The sequence below is a fragment of the Chelon labrosus genome (genome assembly GCF_963514085.1).
Source record: "Chelon labrosus genome assembly, chromosome: 13".
NCBI classification, from domain to species: domain Eukaryota; kingdom Metazoa; phylum Chordata; class Actinopteri; order Mugiliformes; family Mugilidae; genus Chelon; species Chelon labrosus.
In genome coordinates this window covers 28,456,519-28,471,512 of record NC_140346.1, presented here as the reverse complement: position 1 = coordinate 28,471,512, position 14,994 = coordinate 28,456,519, and positions in this window count along the sequence as shown.

Sequence of the window (14,994 nt, the reverse complement as noted above, 5' to 3'; positions counted from 1 at the left end):
TTGGTTCTGCTCGTGTTCACAGGTTCACATCGAGACAAAGTCGTGACATACCCTCAATACTTGCCAACGGTTTTATGATTGCTCATTGGATTTCTGGAAATCAAGAAAATAATCAAATTGAAAATGAAGCATCAACAACGATCGTGGTCACTGGTATGTATTGCTGTTCTGTGGTTCGGTGGTTCTGTTTATGATCGAGTGTCTGGGCTACGTGTGGAAACCAATGTTTAGTTATATACGATGAGAAGGAGCTCTAGCGCTGCCGGACATCTCTGTCAGGGGTCCAAAGACTCACCAGGTAAACACGTCAACAAGGCGGCCAAGTGGTGATGGACTGCTAATCCTTTGTGCTCTGCAGCCTTGTTGACATTTAGTGGAGCTGTGGGCTGGTGGTTAGAGAAGCAGCTCTTGCATCCATGGCTGAGGTGCCTTGAAGAAGCACCTAACACCTAACTCCCAAATTGCTCCCCTGGGTGCTACACAGAAAGAATATCCCAAAGAGGGATCAGTAAAGGAATGAAACTACTTGGCTCTGTGGAGCTAAACTAACCGGGTTCATTTGTTCTGTTCTGGACCGAAGTGTGATCGCTGTGTTCACACCAGAACAAACGAACCAACCTGAGAAAGAAATGCTCCAGATGTCAGAACAATGACCTAGGTGCGGAAACGCCTTCAGAGATAACTTCAGTTCATTATGACCTGCTGTATTACCCATTATCATCTCTATTGTGTCTCTTGATCATGCTAACACTCTGAACTGACCTTTCAACTTCAACTTTATTTATTTATTCATGAGTGTGTCATGATGCTCCTAATTTTCAAATCAGACAGGACATTAAGACAGAACTCAGAGGCCTCAGACTGTCACCGCCGTCGTGCTAACTGCATTACGGACAACAGCCTGAGCCATCAGCAAACACAAAGACTAATTTAACGGCGGTCCGCCCAAAGTGCCAGAACATTAGCTGGATTAGTAACTGTAATGTAATCGCTGTAATCCCTTACCTCACAGAACTCATCACGTTACTGTAACACACCACCGGCAAACTGTCATCACTTACTGTAGCAGCCACGCAGCTTATTCTCAGACTCCCCAACATCCCCGAGGATTACATTTGATTAATATTCTGTTCCTCATTTGTTGGTGGAGTGGTTTGTTAGCTCTGGTTATTGGTTTCTGTTCGCTCTGTTGAATTTTAGGAAGAAAGCATTTTTTTTTTGTTTCAGATTTTTTTTGTTCCACAGCCATGGGCTTTAATCTTTCTGGCGCTTTGTGCTGTTTTGTGATTTGGCTGAATTGGACCAAGACAATGGGGCCTGCTTTCATTGTATTTCCCAGTGTGGTAACACGTATCAAGCCGTGCTGCTGCACAAAAACACACACAGCCAACACAAACAGACACACAAAGACAAACAATACATAGAGGAGAGAACACACACACACACACACACACACACACACACACACACACACATGGACAGATTATTCTCTTCTCCCTCTAAAACAGGGATTAGTCAGACGCTCCTCTAATAGAAAAACTGCCCCAGATAATTTCTGTTGCAGGCGTGCACACACACATTCAGATGATTGTGTGTGTGAGAGAGAGAGTTTTGTTGAGGTTAAAAATGGAGAATTGCCAAATGTCCCCATCCTTGTGAGTTTGTTCATTAGTTTGTGTGCATTACATTTATTTTTGGACTCAACGAGTGGACGGCATGTGAAGCATTCAACCGTTTTAATCCGTATTTGAGCAAATCTACCCGTCTGATTCCTGGACTGAAGACTTTTCATGTTTTCTGTCGGCGGCTAGCAGCGCCCATCAGATAGTTCTGTCTATTAACTGATGCTCTTTACAGGAAAGGTCAGAGCAGACCCTGCCTGCTAAGGAGGCTTGCAGAGGTCCCCAGGAGTGCAGGGAGGACTCCCAAGGACCTTCAATGAGGACCACTCCATCACAGAGTGGAGCATCGTCTGTGGAGCAGCCTTCCCACCACTACAGGACATCTACAACACCCAGCGCGCAACACCATCAAGGACCGCACCCAAGCACAGCACACTCTGTTCACACTCCTGTCCTCTGGCAGACGCTACAGGAGAGTGAGAGCAGAGACGACCGGACTAAAAAAATGTTTCTATCCACAGGTCACCAGGCTGCTGAATCACTGACTGACATAGCACCTCACTGCCTCATCAGCACAGTTATACACAGGACAATACACAGTGAAATGCATTGTACATAAAAGAGAATAAAACAAAATATTAACTGTAAACTTAAAATGTAAACTTAAGAGAGGATAACTCTTGTATATACATACATTTACAATAATACTACAGCTGTGTCAATAAAGTGCAAGGTACAGTCAATGTGCAATGTGACATCTGCACATATCTTTGCAGCATCCTGCCACTGTGACAGTATTGCACAACCAATTGCTCCATACACTCCTTCATCTTAGTTTACTTGCTTATTTTAATCGTGCAAAGGGAACTTGCAAGGTATGAATTTCATAGCTCAGTGTAACCTTGCTGTGTGTGTGACAATAAACTTCACGAATCTTATCACTCTGGTGTTGCATCAGTTATCTTTTTGGACTGGTGGGACAAGAAGAGACTGAACAGACTGGTTAAGAAGTCCAGCTCTGTCCTGGTTGGAGGTGGTAGGTGATCAAAGGACGGAAGACAAGTCCCCGTCCCCCTCACGGCACCTTCAGCAGGAGCGTTACCTCAGCTCCTTCCTTACTGCTGCTGTACAATCAAACCTGGTTGATCATGAAACCCAGACGACCAGACACATTCTGGACTAATACCTGGAGCATCACAAACTCAATATTATAGGTTTACATATCCTTTAGACCTTGATGTGCAATATAGCAAATTACATAAATTTTACCAAAATACACATTAATTCTACTGTATTGTTATTCCTTCTCTTTATGCCTCATGTCTTTACACTTTCTGCTGTTGAAATGCTGCTAATTTCTCCAATGTGTTATCTTATCTGACCTTAAAAATAGAACTAACTAACTAATGCATGTTTTTTTATGTGCAGAAAAGAAAACTTTAAGATTGGATAGTCAACTTATTCAGACTAACTGGATCGTTGTCATTCCAGCTGATTTCAGGGTCTCTAACGTCCCACAAATCAAACTATTTCCTTGGCCTCATCCCTCGTAAATGTCCGTCTGAAGCGTGCGTGGGCGTGCCAGACCTTTCTCTTAAGTGTAATTTGTCTGTGCGGTTCCTCCATTAGAATGAAAGGAGGCCGCTTATTAATTACTGCAGACACATTTCACCGCCGTGCCACTCTCTGGCCTATTAACGTCCTCGACTGTAATTATCCTGAAGACATTACAGTCATCTCTGGTGTGCGTGATCGTTCCATCCCTTCCTCCAGTAAACGTTTTACGTAGAGAGGATTCCTGCTGCCAAGAACAGAGACATAATGTAATAATCAGAGAGGAGATCTGATGGAGGGATGAGCAGAGAGAGAGAGTAGAGTGTAAACCGTGCCTGGACAATCACCAGATTAGCTCATCAGACCTTTAGCCGATGCAAGACAGCCTTTCCATACTTCCTCCTCCTGTCTGTTTCACATTGCACATAAAATGAATAAAGCTGGAAATTCTCCCTGCAGCAATCTGGCAACAAGACACGACTGATGTTAATGACATTTAGAAAGATGTAGCACAGATAGGAGAAGAAACCTTTGAAGGCGTGAAGCAGGCTGTAGCATGTTGATCTAGCTTTGAGACAACTACCGATAGGACTGAATGACAGTTGACTGACGTAGGACACAAAGAATCAGAGTTCCCCACATGTTTATCTGAAGGAAACACTGTCCACCGCTTTGGCTCCGACCACCAAACCCACCATGATAACAGGCAGCTTAGAACTCAGATGGAGCGGTGACGTTGACAGGGCTAGGTTTCAAAGAAATCAATCTTGATTTGAAAGATCCGATATTGGTTCATAAAATCCTCAGACAGAGTTTTAGGACATGTGATTTCTTGCATCCTCTCATTAGAAATCTCTCTGGTTTCATGTGACAAATCTTACAAGAGCACGCAACGAGATCTATAACACGACAGAAACCAACAACCCTGAGAGTCAGGATGTAAAAAGTACGACGACAGAGAAGAGCTGGACAAGAGACAAGGACACATGAAAAGATGAGAAACTAGAGGGAAAAGTACTGTAGAATGTACAACAAATACTGAAAATGAATTCTCTCTAGATGAATTTATACTGAATGGAAATGGGACCTTGTGAATCAGAATCAAATCAATTCAGAGAATCAGAAGCGGTCCCCAGCCCTGGTCACACTGAAGAAGAGCCAGCTCCCTCCCTCTGTACACTTGTAATATTTTTTTATTTTTATATATATTCTGCTTGTTTCACTATGAAACATTAGGGGAGGGAAACATACAAGAGGGTTACCAAGGCAACCAGAGTCTGGGATGTCCACGAGAGACCGACTAGCAGCGCGTGGACGGGGATGCACAGTCGTGGGCTGTATGGGGGAAAAAAAATGTTAAAAAGGAAAATTAAATTCTTCACAGCTTCACAGAGTCTTTCCAAATAATCGTCTAAAAACTAAATTCTATCAGCTCAGCTCTCTGCAACACGTCCCCATGTGCACAAACAACATACAAGTGACGGTTTAACTGGTTAACAGATTCAAGCACCTTAAACAACCGGAGAGCAGAGAGGATAGCTGTACGTCCAACTCCGTCCATTTATTTATAACTGTCTCTCTGCTCAGTGAGTTTTAACGGACGCTAAAGACGTATTCCCAGTCTATTGCAAGAACAAAACAACAGAAGAAAAATGCAAAATCCTAATTAACTGAACAAACGTCCATAAAAATCAACACACTGAAAACTTTCCGTGTTCACCGTCACTCAGTCAAGTCCAGACAGGCCGTGGTTAGTTCCTGCTCTGCTGGTGAAAGCACCTGCTGTTTCTCGTCGTCCCAGCGTGGACAAACTGCCTGATTTAGTTCTCAAATAGATTCAGCCCACTCTGGTGAATACAGCAAAGACGGAATAGGAGGGGTAAACAGTGGGAGATCCTGACAGCAACGGAAAAAAAAGAGGGAGAGCGAGATGAGCGACAGAGAGGTGGCAGGTGTGATAAAGAAGTAAGAAAAGGGGGAAGGTGGGGAAGTGAGGAATGAGAAGTGCCAGACGCACCAATCACTGAGCTGAAGGAGAGGAGAGAGATGAAAATGAAATGCTTTGTCAGGTTGGAGATGGAGTGATTGGAGAGAAAAGGAGAGGAAGAAGAGATCCTGCAGGGAAGAGGGGAACACGGCATTCTCCACATCCCACCGTCCTCTTTTACTTTTTACACACAATTCATGCACACACACACACACACACACTTTTTTTTTTTGACACAAGCTGATGAATGCATAAAAAAAAAAAAAAAAACACCTCACACGCACAAACTCCTCCTGACACATATTCACACGGTGTGTAATAATTCAGCCGACTCGGCTCCGGTTCCACGACGGTGGCGTAATTGGAGAACTGGAAGAAGGAACATGAAAGCTGAATGCGATTAGTGGTGTGTGGAGAGAGAGCAGGTCAGATCGACTGAGATGATTTAAAAAAAAAAAAAAAAAGAAAACCTCGCCGCGTGACTCCTGCGTAAAAACTAACAGACGTGGTGGGACGCAGCCGCCGCCGCCGCCGCCGGGGGAAAGAAAACGCTGCAGATACATCAAGGAAACAAAGCGGTGGGGTCTTTCTGAAGCATGGCGTATTGATTCGTTAAGTTCTCCATTCAATGAGAGACGCTACGGGTTTTGGTTTCTCCTGCTTTTAGCCTAGTTTGCATTGGAGCTGATAGAAGATGCATCATGTCAATAATTATCTACGTCTATTATTTATCTAAATAACTACAAGCAGCAGATCATAAAACTTCATGAAGCATTATTTCTGATTTTCAGATCTAAGCTCTACACGTTTCCAAACTGTTAAGTGGACAAAGCTTCCAGATTGAAGTTAAAATTCAAGATATGTAAAGAACAAAATATAAAGAGAAACCTGTTAAATTAAAAGCTAAAAAGCCTGAGTTTAAAGCGTGCTCTGTGCCTTATGCTACAGATACAGTCTTTATTCTAGAGAGTCTGAAATGAACAATGTGCCTCCTCTCCAGAGTCAGCACCACATCTGGTCTAACATCGTGTCTAACATCTGCCCCGGTAAACTGCTGGGACCGAGCTCTGGCTGTGACCGTCCATCGATCACGGAGCGATTACGGGACAAAGCAGACTCTACGTTTGCTCCAGTGCACGGGGGCAAACATGGCCGGACACGAAAAAGCAGCACAAACCTGGAGGCAGACCACAGAATGCAGTTATCTTCTCCCAGCCACCGCTCCCCTCCGTCTCTCCATCCATCCGCCTGCCTCCCTCATCTATTTGTGTCCTTCTCCACTTGTTTAATCCCGTGTTCTTTTATGCTCTCCATTTATCAACTTCAACCCAGCATCCAATTTTCTCCTCCTTCTCCTTGCTCCATTTGTTGTGTAACATCGACCCTCATTCCTCCTCTCCATATCTTCACACCTCCCCCTCTCATACACCTTCTTTCCCATACGCGCCTTCACTGCTGTGTCTTTTTGGAATAGGAACAGTAAACCACTAATCTATGACAGCTACCACTATTTAGTTTGTTTAGTAAGTTTCAAATGTTTACTATTTAATAAGAAGCATAAGAGTGGGGTAAACATCAGGTAAGGAGTTTCCAGGAGGGACAGAAACATGGAGGTAGAAAAACAACCAGTGGCAAAGCAACAGTGACTATACGATGTGTACATATGTCTCAGTATGTAGCTTAGATGTCAGTAGATGGGGAGGACGTCCGGCCTTCTGTAACCGTTGTTTAGACTCATCAGTAGTTTGGTTGCATTCAAGTGCTTTTCTCAGCGCAAAAATATTCTCTGCTCACAGAAAGAAACCCTTTGTCAGAGCTGACCATCTTCGTAAAGATACTAGTTCTGTTTAATTCTTGTGTGCTTCTACTTCTGCTGAATAAATTACACAATATACAAAGCTAACAGACCAGACTCTTGTGATTCTCTCTGTAAAGGTTGAATGTTTTCAACTCTGATCTATGAACTACCTCTTATGACTTTAGAAGTGTTGTTGCGGCAGAGTGGGGCCTGAATCTAAATGACTCCGTGGCCACCGACTGCAAGCCAAGGAGAGAGCATGTTATTGATCTGCATTGTTTAACCTGTGTAGCCCACTTGGTTGGATTTGAGCCAGTTTTTTTTTTTTAGCAGCAGATCAATTAAATCAATAATTAATTTACCAAAAGATAATCTTCTGTACGTTTTAGCACCCGCAGTAAAAGACAACGGACCGGTACACGACTACAGTCTGCCCGACTCTTGTCCAGTACACAACATTAACTTTTATCTGCATTCGTTCTTTTATTCAGACATCATGTCTTTAAGGAGATAATAGAGGAGGAGAGTCCGTCCAGCTCTGAGTGCGTCCAGTTTATTGAGGACAGCTGTTTACTTTGTTTTCTAGATGTTTTTTTAGAAACAGGCTGACTAATAGGCTGCCTGCTTTAGGACACCTGACTCCCATGCTGAGTCACATCTCATGATTTGGAACAGCGTATAACTAGAGACATGGGTCTATGAGTGGGAGAGGCGTCTGTGCTCTCCCGCCCACTCTGCTGACTCACACCAGTCCATTTCAACGGCGTCTGGGGTCAGCGGAGAGTGGAGACTTTTTCCGGGAGTCGATGGCCTTGGATTCACTGGAACGTAATGTGCGAATCGACCAGAAATAAGCTGCTGCATTGATTACTCAAATTGAGTTTTCAGCTCCGTCTAGAAGCCACTAGAGTCGTTACAACCGGCCATCACACCGAAGCACGAGAAACGATGATGCTGATGTTGGGGTCATAACTAAAGTTACTCAGTCTTGTCTTTAGAAGCTTAACTTTGGAAATTATTTTTCTTACTCCAACAAATCCACTGAAAATACCAAAACCCAAACATGGACATCCACTAGAGCACCTTTTATAACCCGCCACAGAAAACAGTACCCGACAAATGCACCATTTGCTAACAACTACAGTAATTGCACCATTGATTTAGATTTAAACAGAAGGCACCAGAAAATGCCAGGAACGACGTAGTTCAGCCCTTCAGTGTTAGACAACGTGTCGATGCTTTGTCAATCAATGTGGCCGTCAGCGTTGAGCCCGTTCTGAATTTTGGTTTCGGGGGGAGAGACCTTCTTGTTCACCTTTGGGTGGCGATCGATTCTTTGATCCAAACACGTCGATCTCAGGTGAGAACTGCAGCGGAAAAACGGGACAGAGAGCTTCAGAGGGAATAAATGTGGACGAGCTCATCACAATCTGTCTACCCTGAACGGAGCGGCTGGAAAAAGACATGTAATATTCTCTGTTTCATTTTCTCCAGTGTGAAGGTTTGCTGTTTTCTGACTGTTGGACTAACAAGTCAATTTGTCCTGGATATTTTTCAGCGCTTTTTGAAATTTCATGCAGCAAAAGATTAATCAGTGGATGAGAACAGATGAAGGCAAGCTAAGAATAATCAGTGAGAATCATCGTCACCAGCGTGCTAGTCTCTCTCTTGGTCTAACACAATCAAAACAATTCATTTGAATGTAATCATTCCTTTAAACGAGCCAACCCCAGACTGAGCTTCCAGCACTCATCTATTCCTGGAACCATTAATTCATCGTTTCTTGTTTTTTGTTTTACGTCCATTAATTTATCAGACCATCGCCGACTGATCCATCGATCTCTCTGACACTCCAGTGGACAGATCACGCACTGAGACCATTAGCCCTCGCTACTGAAGCTTTGATTATAGGCATGAGAGAAGAAAGGAAGAGAGCACTTAGTGGAAAAAAAAAATCAAGTGGAACGTTTGAGTGAGAAATCTCCCGAATGATTGGCATTGATCTGCTGCTATAACGACCCCAAATCTTCTGGAAGGGTTTAGACCAGACGTTGGATCCAGGCTACGAGGATTTGGTCCAGTTTAGCCACCGAAGCATCTGTGTGGACCCACATCGTTTGGAGGGATGCAGTAGAATATTGTACCAGCTGCTGTCTCTAATGGATCAGAACCATGGACAACGTGTAGAGTCTGCAGCAGGACTTGAAGATTTGGGGAAATGACACAACATGTTGACCCTGTATAAGTTCATTAGCCAATTCTCATTTAGACGCCAGATTTGTCCTTATTAGAAAAAAGGGACCAAACTAAACCAAAAGTGTGTTTTTAAATATACTCCTTTTCACTTATGACCATGTTTCAATAGCTTGTTACAGTTCTGTTCTCCCTCTATGAAATTCTAGCTGTGATTTCATTTTTGCAAGCAGAGCTCTGGATCTCAAACATCCATCGTGGCGACATAAGAGGTCAAATAAAACACTTAACATGCCACCGTTGTGCTTGTTTATGCCTGCACCTTTGTTGTTCCTGCTTTCAAGGGCGTGTGTAGCTGAATACATCAGGAGCCACATGCGCTAAATGACCACTGGACAACAGCCAAACACAGCATGCTTAAAGACTCCGGAGAACGGAGTGGGCGGGAGCTCTTTGCTCATTCGTTTAAGACTGATTAAAGATGAGAATGCTTTATTAGCCCCCACGCCTCCATCTCAAACACATTAGAGTATAGACTCGGGCTAATGTGGAAACGCATTAACGTGTAGTTTGGCCCTAATGGTTGTGTAAAAACAGATGAACATGACCGCTGGCCAAGGAGAAAAGCATGGTGTTATTGATCTGATAACCCGACAAACAACTCAAGCCTGTATGGAGGATGTCAGCCTGCAGCTAACAAGTAGTAATTTATTTGGATCTCTCACCGGCACCCTGCTGATTGATGGATCTGCATGCTCAGAGGAGGAGAAGGCCTATGTTATTGATCAGCCGAAAACTCCTCGGCACTGATGATGTGGTTTCTGAGACGCCAAATGTAAGCATAATATGGAAATGTAATAATCAGCTGACTGTGTAAAAGCCTGTGGTCAGCAAGAGAGTGCAAGCAATGTAACATCCTTTCACTGACGTACAGCAAACTACATGGAGCTTCCAAATGTTTAAACCTGCACACATGGTTTGCTCTTAAATGAACAGGAATAAAGAGGTTCTCATTTCAACGTAAATGATTCCACATTAACTTCCATTCCACTTCTAAACTGCTCAGGAATCTACTCGGTGAAATTCACTTGTCAGTTTCAGGACTTTAAGCTGCCAGAGTTGATGCTGGTGTTTGACATGCCTCGACACCTGCTGCTGGTTAAATTACAGAGGACAGACGATCGGCCAGTCGGCCAGAAAAGACCAGGGTATGAATCCAATGAACAATTTGAAACAAAACTGTCAAAGTGTCTTTAAACTCACTTCCTCCGTGGGGAAGCGCCCCAGGCTGCCGCCGACTGCTGACCTCTCTCACACATCCACATGTTCCACAGAGGAAACCTTTTGTGAAGGAGAAAGTGATGGTGACTTTGTTGTAGGGGTCCAAGCTCCTTGCAGCCTCACTGTGTATTTAAACACCTCATCAACTACATGGTGCTATGTATGTAAGGGACAGTATTAACCTTCTCTGCTCTCACTCGTCTCCCATGTGCTTTATTCTTGGCAGTAACCTAAAAAAACTTCTCTTGATGAACCCCTGCCCAGTAATTTGATCTTGTACCTTCGGAAAAATGCATTTTTGAAATTTGTGTGAGCTGGAGTATTCAGCATGAGTCACAGTAAGATGAGGCTCTACAGTGTTTTCAGTTTGACGAAGCCTCTGTCTGATCTGGGTTCACATATTCAGACCTCGCAGTGAAACACGGTTCTTTGCATGGCTCCAGAACCGGACCATTAACATCCTGTGTCTGCTCACTGTCAGTCACTCAAAGCCCTGAAGCCCAAAGGCGAGTCTCCCTCCACAAAAACCACCGCTATCGTGTTTAGTTTTGTTTTTTATTTACTGTATAAATCATCTTTGGTGAAGACAGGAGTTAAGAAGTTAAAAGGTTCCACTCTAACTTTTAAGTATTTATCTATGTGGAGAAAAAATGTCTGAATTAAGTAACTTAACTTATAAGAGTCTCGGGAAACGTCAGTTTGATTTTACTATGATACAGAGAAATACATACGTCTGCACGCAAAAGGATAGTCGTCCAACCACTCAGAGCCATTGACTGGTCGGGCAGATCTTTGCCGAAGCATAAAAAGTTCCCAACAGAGAGTCTCCAGAAATACTTTTGATGAAGTTCGTGCTGGCTTCTAGGTCAGCTATTGTAATCTCTATGAACAGATGTGTGGATATGCAGAATATTAAACGCAGCTTCACATTAAAATCATTTTACTGGAGAAAAACAAAAGTAGACTTTTATTACGAGAGAGTCACGGGGAACGTTTGTAGGTGAGCTTACGGCTACTGTTCAAAAACAAAGAGATCTGTGAAGGTTCTCAGTCATCAGTTGTCCTGGGTCAACCTTTTTTTGTCCTTTTAATACTTTTTCCCAACAGCAGATCAGTTTGGAATATTTCAGGGAGTTAAAGAACAACCAACCACAGTGAGCTGTTACATGAAGAGCTGCAGGCTGCACACAATAGTTCCATGACTCTTCCTAACAAGCTCTAACCCAGATCAACCAGAAATCACTTTTTAGTTCTTCCAAACAATCACATAAATCACATAACACCACTGATGCCTTGCCAGGAAGCTAAAGGCAGCATGCAGCGTCAGCAGGACGGGGTTTTTGTGGATCACTGTCTTCCTTACAGTAAGTGTTGTCAGTGGCTAAATAAACCTTTAATATGTTAATCAACGTTTCCTCATTATGTTGACAGAAAACAATCTGGTCGCAATTACGTTTCCTTCAAAGCGTGTTTGTTGTTGCAGTTTAGCCGTAAAGGAAACTCATGTTCAGGAGACGCTGTTGAACTACAGCGTGATTAAGGTTTTGATGATGATGTTCACAGCGCTCGACTCCGCCTGGTTTAGGTTAAAGAAAGATTAAATAGCATGAGCTGCAATAAACATCAAGGGACTGGAAGCAACAAACAGAACGTGTTTACTTGGAGAACACCCGATCATTACCCAGTCTGTTCTGATCAGTTCCCCCACTGAACCAAAATGTTTCCACTGAACAGAATTACAATTCCTATCACCACGTAATTAGGAAAATGAATTACGATGATTTAAATGTAGTTTCTAGGAGCTGTGATTGGCGAGCGATGAATGCATATTAACGTCTGAGAGACGCTTCATCTGCACTGAGATGGTCTAAACTCTGCTTCAGACGTCTGAGCTGCTAAACCTGAAAGCCAAAAAACAACTGTCTAAGCGCTTTTTAAAATTCTTCCTCTTCTTCTTTTTCTTCTCTAAGTAAACCAGTGAAGCACTTGGCCCCTGGCTTCATGGAATAATTACTCTGTAATGAGGGCCCTTGGGGGGAACCGGGGCATTAGAAGATAAATCATACAAACTCTTCACGGTTTTTTAAGCCCTCCAAATGTGTCCCCAGGGTTTCCTCTGTGCTTAGAGACCATTACACTGTAAGAAAAAATGACACCGTGCTGATTGACCAAGGATCTGTTGTGCATAAGTGAATTTAAATGACACTTTTATAAGTAACAGACACGTTGTACTGAACGAAGACACGTACCCAAGTAGAATAGAAGCTTTAGTAAAATAAAGACGTGAGCCTGACTGTTCCAGTGTCCTTCTAACCAAAGAGTCTTCAGGCAAGCTTAAATCTTCCCTGGTCTTGTTTCGTGAAGATTAGTGACAACAATAACTGGCGAGTCGAGCCAGGAGGTGTGAAGACAAAAGGTCGACAGCTGAAACCGATCCAGTCACAATGTAAACACACGAGTCAGCTGATTCAGATTGAAGGTTTACGTTTATCTTAAAATGACAACGGAAAATCTGTATCTGATTAATATTTAAACTGGAATATCAATGCACAAACAGTGAGCAGTTGCATTACTTAAATATTCATCTCACTGATCAGCCACAACATTATGACGGCAGAAGTGAATAACATTGACCATCTTGTGACAGTTCAATGTTCTGCTGGGAATCTTCTGGACCTGGCATTCATTGGTGTGGATGTTACTTAGACATGTAGCACCCACCTAGACCAGACCAGGCACCCCCACCCCATAGCAATGACACTCCTTGATGGCAGCAGCCATCCCCAGCAGGATGCAGCCTGACACAGACACACACACAAAAACACTTTAGGAGCAACTAAAAAAAAAAAAACATGAAGAACAGCACAAGGTGTTGACCTGGCCTCCAAATTCACCAGACCCCCCCCCCCCCCATAATAGGAAGGTGGTCATAATGATATGCCTGATCGGTGTATGAAGCTGCACTCTAGGTATTTTTTCCTCTAGTTTAAAATCTTTAAAGGAAACGGTATCAAGCGAATAACAATCTTAAGTGTAGTAAAGCCGTCTGTCAGTGCTGAGATGTTTCATATGTCTTCAATAAAGCGAACAGCGTGTCATTTTGTGCAGTGTAGGTGTTTTGGCTGGTGCCCGTGGGATTTACTGCCGAGTGCAGTTATGAGATTTAAGCCTCCTGTGGAGCAGACAACATTTAAAAGCAAATACAGTTTAGCAGCAAAGCGTTCAGATGCCCCGAGCATCTTCACATGGCACCAGCGAAATGGAAACACGAAGCATCCAGCACATTCCACCCTTAAATTTAGAACAGGAAAAAAATCAGTGTGTAAAGGTCAGCCAGCTGACCTAATGCTCCACTTACATTTTAGTATTTTTAATCTCTCTGTGGTCTTGGACAATTTATACCTGATTGTCTTTGGTTTCTGGTCGGTGGCCTTTTCTTAAAATGAGATGTAAAGTAACTGTTTCACAGCTTCTCTCATCCTCTCAGCTTCTATTGCTCATATGAAACATGTAATGGAAGATGGATCGACCTCTCTCCCTTAAACAATTTTAAAAAATGGGGGAAGATGAGCGCTGTTATGAGTAAATGGGCTGGAGGAGAGCAGGCATTAGCGCCTGGTTATCATGCCATTAGATAAAACCCTTATCAGTCACCTGCACTTGAAGCTGCCACCACCACCGACACCTCGTAGACTGTTCCATATGAAGCCTGGGGGATTTATGAAGCTGACGTAGTGTCAGACGAGCTAACACATCCTGTATCTGAAGCGAAAGACAGACGGAAAGAATGAAATGATGTCTGGAAACATGTGAGGCAGTTGTCTCCTCTAATCTGCCGTTTTGTTGACGCTGCTCGGCCTCTTGGAGAGTGGTCGAGTAGAGAGTCGAGGTGAGGCGAGGCGAAGCTCTTATTATCGGCTTCCCTTCCTCTCACTCCACTAACCATCCTCCTCAACCCGACAGAAGGGAGGACAGACAGAATCCGACAGAGGAGAGGGAGCGTGGGCGTGCGCTCAGCATCTTTATACTGACTCCGATCCGTACGCTGTATGCACATGAAGTTTCTGATCCTGTGTGGGTGTTTTTTTTGTGTTCCTCATATGAGGGTCAAGCTTTTAACAAGTGTGTTTAAACTTCACTGTTCCTGTTCGTCGTCACATCTGTAGCTGATTCACCGTGGAAACATAGAGTCTGCAGTAAAACAGGGTTTTTGTTTAATGATGTCAAACAGTCCAGAGTCTCTCCAGGCGGCGCCAACATCATCTCCTCTGTGTACCGTGGCTAGTTGCTGAAGATGTTGAGTGGTTTCTGGTTAATCTGTCATTCTTTGGTCTGTTTAGATGGAGTCAATGAGAATATTCACTTAGAGTTTTAAGTTTCATCTTTGGACTCGCCAATAAGAACCACAAAAACTGAAATATTCGCGCAATTTTAGACTAAAATGAAACTCTACGATGTTCAATAGGATTTACTCTATTACAACGAACCTGATTCTTACTTTGAATGATTATTTACTTTAACATGTGATGTAGTTTCTATGATGTCAGGTCACAGACACT